This window comes from Rutidosis leptorrhynchoides, chromosome 11 (genome assembly GCF_046630445.1).
Source record: "Rutidosis leptorrhynchoides isolate AG116_Rl617_1_P2 chromosome 11, CSIRO_AGI_Rlap_v1, whole genome shotgun sequence".
Classification (NCBI taxonomy): domain Eukaryota; kingdom Viridiplantae; phylum Streptophyta; class Magnoliopsida; order Asterales; family Asteraceae; genus Rutidosis; species Rutidosis leptorrhynchoides.
This window is the reverse complement of record NC_092343.1, coordinates 160520251-160532852: the sequence shown is the minus strand read 5'-3', so window position 1 is coordinate 160532852 and position 12602 is coordinate 160520251. Positions and strand designations below refer to the sequence as shown.

Genomic DNA, 12602 nt, shown 5'->3' with positions numbered 1-12602 from the left:
ATGTGTGAGTACTGAAGGTGTTGAGACAAATTACATTTGTAGTGATATCCTTCTAGTGATTTTGAGAAACTTTTTGGTTAGAAGGATGGCTTTAGGCATTAGAAGTTATAAGCAGCTTGTTAAGACTACTGTCAAGATAGAAAATGAAGATGGTGTTTCTACCATTGTGGCCAGAATAGGTGGAAACATGAAAGATGAAAGTGGGCCTTATATAAGAGTGGTGATGGAAACAAGTGAGAAAACTTTACCAAATCTAGGTGCATCTGATATAGAGCCTTGTTTAAAAGAGCTTCTCATGAATGGGGTTGGTGTCATTACCTTTCTTGGGCTACGTGTAAAGTCATACCTCCCTCAAATCTGTGGTACTATAACGTGGCATCTGAACACTAGTGCAAAGGTGAGACAACATGCTGCAGATCTGATTTTGATGATAATTCCCATTCTTGTGGTCAAGAATGTTTTTAAGGGAAGGGGATTGTTATGGATTTAACCATGTTGTGCCACACACATGACATTAGAGTCGTGCATTGCACCTGAGGTGTTAAGAGTTCAAAAGTTGTTAACTGATAACCGTCAATTTGTCATCTTGTGACCTAGCTGTAGTATATAGTTAGGATCCATTGTAACACAATAGTTAGCTTATGAATTTGTATGTGTGTGATCACACTTTCTTCCCCCTTTTCTCTTGTAATCTTGAACTATAATTTGAGTAACATCAATACAAGTTCAATTCGATTCAATTCCGAAGCTGATTCTTAATTCGACGCTTCCAGGTTGTTTCGAAGAGCTTTCTCGATTCATTGAATTCAGAAAGTTCATATCACTATGAAAAAGCTCCTATTTAATAATTTAACTCCTTTTGGTTACACGAGCTTAAAGCTTTTTGAGGAATGGAAAAAGCTCCAAATAGCTCCAAATTGAAACGCTAATTGATCCAGCGTTTTAGGGATTGAAACGCTACGCTCCAAATTAATTTACATAAATAACCTTCCCATCTCCCACGTAATTCTGTTATCATCATGCTTTATATAGCCCATACCCTACTTTTGATTAAATCCTCCTTCGTTTTCTACGCCGCTGTCTTTTTTTTTCTTTGAAGTAAACCTATTCTACTTGTTTGTTTATTCATTGTATTTTTATGCTTCTAATTAATAATCAATGTTTCTGCTTTTAATTAATATAAGCATTATATACCTTTATGTTTGTATCTTCAATTCATGTGTACTTTATAACGTTAGTTGCATTCTGATGTATGTATATTGACATATTGTTTACTGGTTCATTAAGATTGAATGGGTAAACAATTATGTGTAAACATAATTGGTTACACATAATTGAGATATGTATGCAAGTACGGAGGATTAGTTACATTCAATCTTAATGAATTTTAAATTGGTTACACATAATTGGTTACATGTATGATGTATGTATATTGACATATTGTTTACTGATATGCTGCAACTTGATCTTGTTCTCTCGTAGCTACTATTGTCATCCGTTTGTGTAACTGTATAAACTATTTGTGTAACTATATAAGCTCCATGTGATTACAATGCTATGAGTGTGTAACTGCTATTGTCTCATTAGGAGATAATGCTATGAGGCTATGTAATTGATAAACATGAATTTATATCATATTTCATATAGTGATAAAAATTATTGAATAATTGTGGTAGACTTTAAGAGTAATGGAATTGTGTATAAAGTAATTTTATAAGGTTAAGATAATCAAGTAGTTTAAATTAAGTATTAAAGTATCATTCGTATCTCATCATGTTGTTAGATGGCCTCAAAACCCGAGAATGCAAAAAAAGAAAACTGGACAAAAGAGATGGTTTTGGAATTTTGTCGGTTCTTAAATAAATATATCACGAAGTATGGTCGAACTTCTCCATTTAAATGGGTATGCCTTCAACCAGAGTTTGAAAGAGCTATAAAACATAAATTCAACAGTGATAGAGCTCTAAAGAACAAGTATGATTGTCATTAATAACTTAGTAGTATTATATATGTTTTCGGTTATTAGTAGTATTATATATGTTTTCGGTTATTTGGTAATGACTATGTTTTATTAAACTAAAATAATGATATTTAAGTATTTTTTCTAGTGTCCATTTTTGTCATTTTACTTATTTATAACAGCTCCAGCTACTTTGCCAAACAATTAAATACATTTAAAAAGCTTCAGCTAAACGCTTGCAGCTAAACGCTAGCAGCTAGACGTCTGCAGCTAAACGCTTGCAAGAATCAAACAAATTATGAGGTAGAAATAAACTTACCGATATTAAGAATTACAGATGAATCCATAGGAGTACCGATTGGAGTTTATCGCCCAAATTGTAGTGCCTTTTCGTTGTAAGTTTTTCAGAGTTCAAGGGTTTATGTCACGGTAGTTTAATAAGTTAATCATCCCTCAACTTTTGTTTTATGTGTATTTTCCAAAACCAACTTTCTTTGCAGAATAGGTCCCTTGTTCAATTAAAATTTTAAAATTACTAAAGTACTCTACTTAAATTTTATTTAATATTTTTTTTTCCTTCGGTTGAAAAAAATCAAGATCTCGGCATTACCAAGATGCTCAAATGTGATGGATTTTTTACCTTGTGCGGTTTTTATGTTAAAGATATTTTGTTTCTTTGTTGTAATTAAGTCAAATTTTTAATCAATACGTGGTTACTACTATCCTGTTTAAGAAACTTTGTAATTGAAAGGTTTGTTTTCAAACCAATGGGCGACGAATTCATCACTACTTTATTCATAATGTTCGTAAGCAATGTTACATGGTCAACCAAGATGTGCAGCTAGAGTTTTGAGTTTCGAACCTGAGAATTCTTGTGGGGATATCAAGACACAGATTACTAGGTCATCTTAGATCCATGTGATGTGAGTCATTATGTGATTTTGTGGATTCAAATTCCGAAACACTACTAAAGTTTTTTTAAAGGGGTTATGCTCAATTGATAACATGCTTTTAATTAAATATTGCTTTATAGTCTAAATGTTCATTGTAATTTTATACGTTTAAGGCTCTAACTACATCAGTTCAAACACAACATTAACATTATTTAAAGTATTCACAAAATTGTTCAACTGTATATAATATGGAAGAAGACTTTTGAAGTAGTCTTTGTGATTGAACATTCGAATAAGTCCACATTATAGTTTAATCCAACTGCAATATATTAAATGAATTATATCCACTGCCAAATTTTTAACTACAAGATTTATTATTAGATTCATTAAAAGACAGAAAAGTGGTCCCGGATGCAGATCCACCAACCGCTAAAGATGTCAATCTTTTGTATCAATTTTTCGATAGAAGGTATGTCCTGATGGAGTCATATTTGGTGTGGTTATTGAATGTTTAAGCTGATCTACAGTGTAAGAAATGGTCTGTTCGTTACGTTATGCAGTAACAAAGTTGTTGTTTTGACTGGAGCTGGGATAAGCACAGAATTGTTAGAAATAGGAGGTTATGTGTATATTATTTATGGAAGAGAGGATTGATAATTTAGAAGTTTGATTGATCTTGAAAACTCTTCTTTTATTGCTTATTGAATTGCTTTGTTGCTTGATTACAAATGAGGGGTGAAGCCCTCTATTTATACTACTCAATGGAGTAGTCTAGATCACTCTATCATCTACTACTATCTAGATATTTCCTAGTATTTCTAGACCTAGATATTTTACAAGATTATTCTACACACATTCTACACACTTTCACTACTACATATTACAAGAAGTTTCTACATAATGGGCTATAATCTTGATCCAAAATAGTTGTATACTTGCAAGCCCAAATCCAAAACAAATAGCCCACAATCAAGTTTAGTTTCCAACAGCCCCCCTTAAACTTGATTTCGTTACTCCGAGCATATTCCGTAATCTCTGAAACGTCTCGTGTTTTAGAGGCTTTGTGAAAATATCAGCAACTTGGTCAAGTGACTTCGCGTACTTTATCTGCACCTCTTTATTTGTAACACACTCCCTGATGTAATGGTATTTCGTATCGATGTGCTTGCTTCGATCATGCAAGACTGGATTCTTTGCTAGAGCAATCGCAGACTTGTTATCCACATATATCTCTGTAGCTTCCTTTTGAAAAAACTTAAGCTCATTTAGTAACTTCCTGAGCCATATTGCATGACAGGTGCACGATGTTGCTGCTACAAACTCGGCTTCACACGTTGACAGAGTCACAATGGGTTGCTTCTTCGAGCTCCATGTGAACGCCGTATCTCCCATATAGAACACGAAACCACTCGTACTCTTACGATCATCTATGTCTCCAGCCCAATCACTATCACTGTATCCAACTAGCTTGAAGTGCTCAGAAGGCGAATAAAACAGGCCATAGTCAATCGTACCTTTGATGTAACGAAGTATCCTCTTGGCCGCCTTCAAGTGATTTATTGTAGGTGCTTCCATGTATCGACATACTAGTCCAACTCCGTAGAGAATATCTGGCCTCGTGCAGGTTAGGTACCTCAGACTTCCAACCAAACTCTTGTATTGTGTTGGATCCACCAAGTATCCTTCATCATCTTTTGACAATTTGAGATTGCAATCCACCGGTGTGTTCATTGACTTGCAGTCATTCATCTTAAACTTCTTGAGCACCTCATTCGCATAACCTTCTTGGGATATGAATATTCCTTCTTTCTTTTGTTTTACCTCGATCCCAAGATAGTAAGCCATAAGTCCAATGTCGGTCATCTCGAACTCCCGAACCATTGCTTTCTTGAACTCCTCAAACATTTTGGGATTACTACCGGTGAATATCAAGTCATCCACATATAGGCACACAATCATAACATCTCCTTCCTTGCTTACTTTGGTATATAGAGCATGCTCATGTGGGCATTTTGTAAAGCCATTCTGTTGGAAATACTTGTCTATCTTGCTATTCCATGCTCGAGGCGCTTGCTTCAACCCATATAAGGCCCTTTTCAATTTCAGCACCTTATTCTCTTGGCCTTTTACGATGTATCCCAAAGGTTGTTCTATATAGACTTCTTCTTCTAAGTGGCCATTAAGGAACACGGATTTGACATCCATTTGATAAATCTTCCAATTATGCTGAGCCGCAAGTGAGATTATTAATCTTATAGTTTCTAGACGAGCGACGGGAGCAAATACTTCTTCATAGTCTATGCCAGCTCGTTGACTATATCCTTTCGCCACCAACCTTGCCTTGTATCTTTCAACTTCACCTTTGGAATTCTTCTTGGCCTTGTACACCCACTTTACACCAATAGCCTTATGCCCTTTTGGTAGTGTAGCAAGATCCCACGTATCATTCTTCTCGATTGCTTGAATCTCCTCGTCCATGGCACGTTTCCACTTTTGGCTTTTTGCTGCATCTTCGTAACTTATTGGCTCACAATCGGCAAGAAGGCAGAATAATGATAGATCCTCCATAGGCTGGGTTACCTCGTACAACTCCCTAATGCTCCTTATGTGATGTTGTAGCCTACTTGATTCTCCTCCTGATGTTGGTGTCACTTCATTAGGTGTAGTGGTTGGAGTACGTGGAGAGTGCGGAGATGGTGTACTAGAAGGTTCTTGAACTTCTAGATATTCTTCATTCCTTGCAGTACTTTCGAATGGATAAGGGAGAAAGTCGTAGTTCTCCTCTTCGGGAACATTCCAATCCCATGTTTCTTCTTCATCGAACACCACATCTCGACTTGAGATTACTTTACCGGTCTTGGGATTGTATAACTTGTAACCCTTCGAACTTGAGTCATAGCCCACGAATATGAGTTTCTCGCTTTTATCATCGAGCTTCGTCCTCTTCTGATCTGGCACATGAGCATATGCCACACTTCCGAACACTCGAAGGTGTAAGATGCCGGGCTTCCTTCCACTCCAAGCTTCAATGGGTGTTTTGTTCTTGACGCTTCTAGTGGGCGAGCGATTTGCTAGATAGATCGCACAGTCCACTGCCTCAGCCCAAAACTCCTTAGGCATCCTTTTGCTCTTTAACATACTCCGGGCCATATCAAGAATGGTCCTATTTTTTTCTTTCCGCAACACCATTTTGTTGAGGTGAATACGGAAGAGTTAGAGGACGTCGTAAGACATTGTTGTCGCAAAATTCCTTGAATTCCTTGGATGTGAACTCTCCTCCACGATCAAATCTCAACGCCTTTATGGTGAGACCACTTTGATTCTCCACAAATGCTTTAAACTTCTTGAACATTCCAAAAGCTTCCGACTTCTCTTTTAGAAAATAGACCCATGTTTTTCGACTAAAATCATCAATGAATAGAAGAAAATATCTATTTTTACCAAAAGACGGTGGGCTGATGGGTCCACACACATCCGTGTGAATAAGTTCTAGAGGTTTCTTCGCTCTACTAGAAGCTTCTATTGGAAAACTGTTTCGAAAGTGCTTTCCTAGAAGGCATCCCTCACATATTTGATCCGGATGATTAATTGGAGGCAAACCCTTCACCATTCCTTTACTTGATTATAATTTTAAGCCTCCAAAATTTAAGTGCCCGTATCTCATGTGCCAAAGCCAAGAATTATCTTTGAAACATGCTTTTAAACTTCTTGGAATGTCATGTTGAATATTTAGCATGAACATCCTATTCGTTGACATTGGCACCTTAGCAATCAAACCTCCTTTTTGGTCTCTTAAAGAAAGGGTACGATTTATCATGTGAATATCATAGCCTTTCTCCAAGAGTTGTCCAATACTCAGTATATTCGTCTTCATATTGGGCACATAATACACGTTAGAGATAAATTGATGCCTTCCATTTTTCAAGCGGATGAGAATCTTACCTTTGCCTTTAACCGGGACTTTAGAGGAATCTCCGAAGGTGATATTTCCACTAATTACCTCGTCTAACTCCACAAACATGTTTTTCTCACCGCACATATGGTTGCTTGCACCTGTGACGAGATACCACAAATTTGATTCTCCGTTATCTTCACCTTTGCATGCTAGTAACAAAGTGTTTTCCACGGCTTCAGTATCTTCTTGTGCAAAATTTGCTCTTTCTTGCAGGTAATTGTTTGACTTCTCGCATTCCGAAGCATAGTGGCCAAATTTATGACAATTATAGCATTTGGTTTGAGAATTGTCATACCTTGGCTTTCTACTTGTGTAGCCTCTCCCGCGACCTCTTGTCGGGTGAAAATCTTGACTTCTTTTTTCATTTTTGTAAGAACTATAACCTCCACGTTTGATATATCCTTTCCCTCATCCTCGGCCACGTACTTGACCACGGCCTCGTTGACTCGTTTGATGAGTCTTTTAACTATTCTCTTCCTTGAAAGAGAGTTTTGCTTGTAAAGCTTGCTCCAAAGGCTCCTTATTTTTCTTATTGAACCTCTCTTCATGGGCTTGTAGTGAACCCATGAGTTCATCGATAGTCATTGATTCTAGATCTTTAGATTCTTCAATGGCTACGACTATATAGTCGAATTTTGAATCTAATGATCTAAGAATTTTCTCAATGACCCTCACATCACTTAAAGTTTCGCCATTCCTCTTTAATTGATTGACAACCGCCAAGACTCTTGTAAAATAATCAGAAATTGATTCTGAGTCTTTCTTATTTAAGGATTCGAACTCACCTCGTAGTGTTTGTAGTCGAACCTTTTTCACCTTATCAACTCCCTTATAAGAATTCTCCAAGATCTCCCATGCTTTCTTGGCGGTGGTTGCACTTGCAATTTTCTCAAAAGCTCCATAATCTACACTTTGTTGGATGATGGAAAGAGCCTTTTGATCGTTCGTCTTCATTAATTTTTTCTCCTTGCCGAGAGGACCTTTTTCTGCAGGTTCCTCATAGCCTTCCTCCACAATCTCCCATAAGTCTTGTCCACCTAGGAAGGTCTTCATGGATGCTCCATCAATCATAATTATCCTTTGTGAGGTGAGGAAACGTGATGACATTGTTGGCCATCATCTTGTCGAACCAAGCTCTGATACCAATTTGTTAGAAATAGGAGGTTATGTGTATATTATTTATGGAAGAGAGGGTTGATAATTTAGAAGTTTGATTGATCTTGAAAACTCTTCTTTTATTGCTTATTGAATTGCTTTGTTGCTTGATTACAAATGAGGGGTGAAGCCCTCTATTTATACTACTCAATGGAGTAGTCTAGATCACTCCATCATCTACTACTATCTAGATATATCCTAGTATTTCTAGACCTAGATATTTTACAAGATTATTCTACACATATTCTACACACTTTCACTACTACATATTACAAGAAGTTTCTACATAATGGGCTATAATCTTGATCCAAAATAGTTGTATACTTGCAAGCCCAAATCCAAAACAAATAGCCCACAATCAAGTTTAGTTTCCAACAAGAATGTGGTATTCCCGATTATACAAGGTAATTCATGATTGTTATGTTTTCCGTTCTGTGTTCTGTAGATGTGAGAGTTTAGATCAATTTATTTGTAACTGAATCAATTTAGGTTACATTATATTTCTCAACGGGGCAGAAGATAGCATATCAAGTACTATCTTAATAGAGAATGGATCAAATGAGTTGAAAGACACCCAACGTGTATATTCGGTCCATAAAAACCACCTAAATCACTTTAATCAAAAAATATTACTAGTTTATTATCAAAGTCATATATTTTGGATATGATATCCTGGTTATTTACATGAAAATTTGGACATAAAGTCTTTCAGGTCAACGCAACCTCACACGTACCTAAGTTACCCACCACTTACCTACCCTGCCCATTTTACCACCTAATAGTGTGGTTTCATAAAGGGAGTAAGGGGCATATCCTGTTTAGTAGTTGTCACCTGCTGATAATCTGCATGTCTAATTATATATTCTGTAATCATATTTGATGAGCTAGTTTGTACAAAAGTTTGGACAAAAAAGTGTTCCAGGGTAGTGCAACCTTGTACATACTTGATCAGCAACCCACCAACTACCTAACCTTCCCATTTTAACCACCTGATATTTTGGTTTACAAAGGGACATATTCTGTTTAGTGGTTGTTATCTGCTGGTAATCTGTTTGTGTTTACTCATTATATGTATCCCTGTTAGCAACATCATTCATCTCTCCTGTCTAATATCATAATTGGTGCAAAAGCCCGAATGGAGCTTACAGTACTGGTTTCAAGCCAATCACTCATCAGGTAAATTCAATACATTACATTCAGTTGATACTATCTGCATTTTTCTATTTGAGGAATCCTGATTTGTACTTCTTTTTTATAATTTTTCTGGGTGTAGCAATTTAGTTGTTCAAGCCGTGCATGAAGGCAGTATTGGGCTAGGAGTTATGCAGGATGGAGGAAATTTAACGAAGCTAACCCTAGTCCACCTCATACTGCGTTAGCTTCTTTATAATAAGCCAACCGGATTAGCTTTTTGAATACACAAAACTTTGACATGACATCCTTTTCTTCCATTTGTACGCCCATTTTTTTTTGATAAAATGTGTGACCTCACAGCATCTTTTAGGGGGAGCGTCTCTAATCGAGTCAATTAAAGTCTATGTCAAGCAACTGATTCTATACACTTCACTCCTCTCAGTATTGTTATTATGACATTACAAGTATATTAAGTATATATGTTGACTGCAGTGGGCGGCAGCAATAGAAGGTCCGGATTATGATGTTATGGACTTTACTTAATGGGCACAGGCTCTGCACGTGATGTCAAAATAACTGAAGTTGCGCAACAGTGTAAGACATATAGTTGTTAGTTAGAATTCGGTTTTGGAAATTATAGATCGGTTAATTCAATAATCAATGGATTACTTCTATTGGTTTTATGATCCAACACTTATTCTTAATCTTGGGTGTTCGTCACTTTAGCTTGTGATCTTCTACAATTAGTATTAATTCGGAAGATCCATATCATATTGAAATCGATGAAAAATTCTGGGAAGAAAATTTCCACATACCAACATGTTCAAAGTGTGACGGAATTCTCAAACCCGATGTAACCCAAATCTAATAATAACTAGTATCAATACATGAAATCCGTTATTACTGGATCTAATTGACTAATAGGTTTAGTTTGTCTCTTTTTAAAGGTTGTTTTTTTTGTGATAATGTACGAAAAGTTTGAGCGATTGTCGCTAACTAGCTATGGAAGCTTCTGCCGGGTGTGATGCTTTCCTCGTTTTTGGTTCATCGGTTATGACGATGTCTGCTTTCCGACTTGTCCGGTACAAATGTTCATGCAAATTCATTTGACGTGAATGTTACTATGTTTTGGTATTTTTGTGGGGTTTTTTTGTTTAATTGAGAAATGTACATGAATTATACAGAGCAGCTCATGATGCTGGTACAGCTACTTCAATTATAGATATTGGCAAAACACGAGTGGACGATATTGCAGATTGAATATTAACGCAAGACTAGGATCAGCCTATTCTTAAAAAGGAGTAATTGGGGAGCGTTACAACAGTGCCTGCATGAGAATAACTATTATGGACGTTAGAGGAATTCAGATAAGAGTTTTGGGAATAACTAGTATACCCGATGGTGATATTGAAATCCATTAAAAATTCTGAAAAGAAGATTTCCACATACCAACATGCTCAAAATGTGACTGAATTCTTAAACCCGATGTAACCCAATTCTAGTAACTAGTATCAATATTGGCAAAACACGAGCTGATGATATTGCAGATTTTAAAATTAACGCGAGACGGGGAGAGGTCTGTTGTTCCTGAAGGCCATTTAAATGTAAGTTTAGATTTACCTGAATCATGATTCCAGTTGGCTGTTACTGCAGATATTACCACGAGTTCTAAACACCACATCGCTCAGTGTTCCTGTTTTTTAAGACTACAAACAAACAATACGTACTAATTGTTTGTTGTGTGGTTGGAACCTAAAATTAATTAATCCATGATGCTGACTTCATCGACTTCTCCTAATGGGTTACTGCAAATATTGAGATCCTACTATTTGCATGCTGTATGGTACAACTTATCTGTGCCACATGTTCTTGTTTGTTAAAACTGATATATGTTCGTGCAGTAAAGTTATTTTCCCTTCACAGTAAATATGCAAAGATAAATTAATGTTTATATAAGCACTATTTGGAAATGGGTATATTGTATTCAATCAAATCAATACCCAGTCATAAAATTGCTGTGTCTTTTATTTGGACCATTTCTAACCCTTGGCAGTGATATCACGGTCAGTTGTGCACTTTTTGGCCAAAAAGTGCAATAACGGGCAGCGGGTCAGCAGAAACGAGATTGTGATTTGCTAATTTCAGTTTCTGACATTTTTTTAACCTCAACTATCAGTTTTGTTTTTAAACATTAGGTAGACACTACAACAAATTTATCAATTGTTCACGCATATTTTTACACACTTGTAAGAAAGTGTGAGCTTTTTTCCAAATTCCTCACACTTATAAATATGTATAAGTTTGTTACATTTATAAATGTTGAATGTTAAAAAAATTCACACTTAGAATTGTAGGAAAAGTTTGTTCACACTTATCAGTGTGTACAAACACAAATTTTATGTGTGAAACTATAACGATATTCAACACTTATAAATGTATTACATTTACAAACATTTACAAGTGTGAGGAATTTAATAAAAAAGTACACACTTCTTAAAAGTGTGTAAATTTATGCGTGGTTAACTAGCAAATTTGTTGTAGTGAGAGTGATGTGGTAAAATCCGATTGAAAATTGGGTGAAAAATAAATTAATTAATAAAAAAATATAATTAATGAAAAATTATGATCGGTTGGGAGAAAACAAACGCACCTTCACATTTGTGTCACTTTGGTGCCTGATGGATGGATACAAAACTAACTGACGCCTTATAACACTATAGTTACAATAACAAGAATATCCAAACATTACACTACAGATGTGATATGTATATTTTAGGGATTATAGTCAAAATGCCCACTCCCATCCATATTATTGCCCTGAAGCCCAAAAAAATATTACCAGAATGCCCTCGCAAGGTGCAAGCTTGTGACCTTGCGTCTTGCGACCGTGCGTCCTTATCTTATTAGAATTGGATTTTCTGGATAAGATTTCGTCATATTTCCTAGATTTTTTCGGATAAGTTTTTGATCTATTTATAGAATGACCCTGGAACTTTGCATTCACAGTCTCATTACATTTAAAAACATATTCAACTCAGAGATTATAGCCACTCTTTTAAGCATTTTTTTCACTAATTTTTGTATTTATGAATTGTGTTAATGATGATAAATTTGTTGTTCATATATGTCGCGGTAGTTCTTTTGAGTATATTAACAACATACCCAAGTATATGCCACAAGATTGTTTTAGAATTCAGTTAAGACTCCCAATTGCGCCCGTAAGACCAATGAATCAGAGAATATTGTTAAAAAATGTTCTTAAAAAGATTGAATTACCACCCAATGCAGCTGTTTCAATGAGATACGTTTTTAATAATCATGTTTTTGATATTACTAATGACGATGAAGACTTTCATGAGTTTTTACAATATGCAATTGTAAATGCTCCTATTGAGATTTATATTGTTGATAGAGTAAGAAAGTATCAGCCACAGCAAAACCCAGAAACAAAAAACTCAACAAACCAGCCACAACGAAACCAAGAAACACTCCCACCAAAACCAAC

The 12602-nt window shown here is 35.9% G+C and overlaps 2 pseudogenes; both read left to right on the top strand.

Moving 5' to 3' along the window:
* Positions 1-508: 508 nt before the first annotated feature.
* LOC139875146 (NAD-dependent protein deacylase SRT2-like) lies at positions 509-9353 on the top strand (annotated as a pseudogene).
* A 286-nt stretch (positions 9354-9639) lies between these two features.
* LOC139875145 (NAD-dependent protein deacylase SRT2-like) lies at positions 9640-10801 on the top strand (annotated as a pseudogene).
* Positions 10802-12602: the final 1801 nt, after the last annotated feature.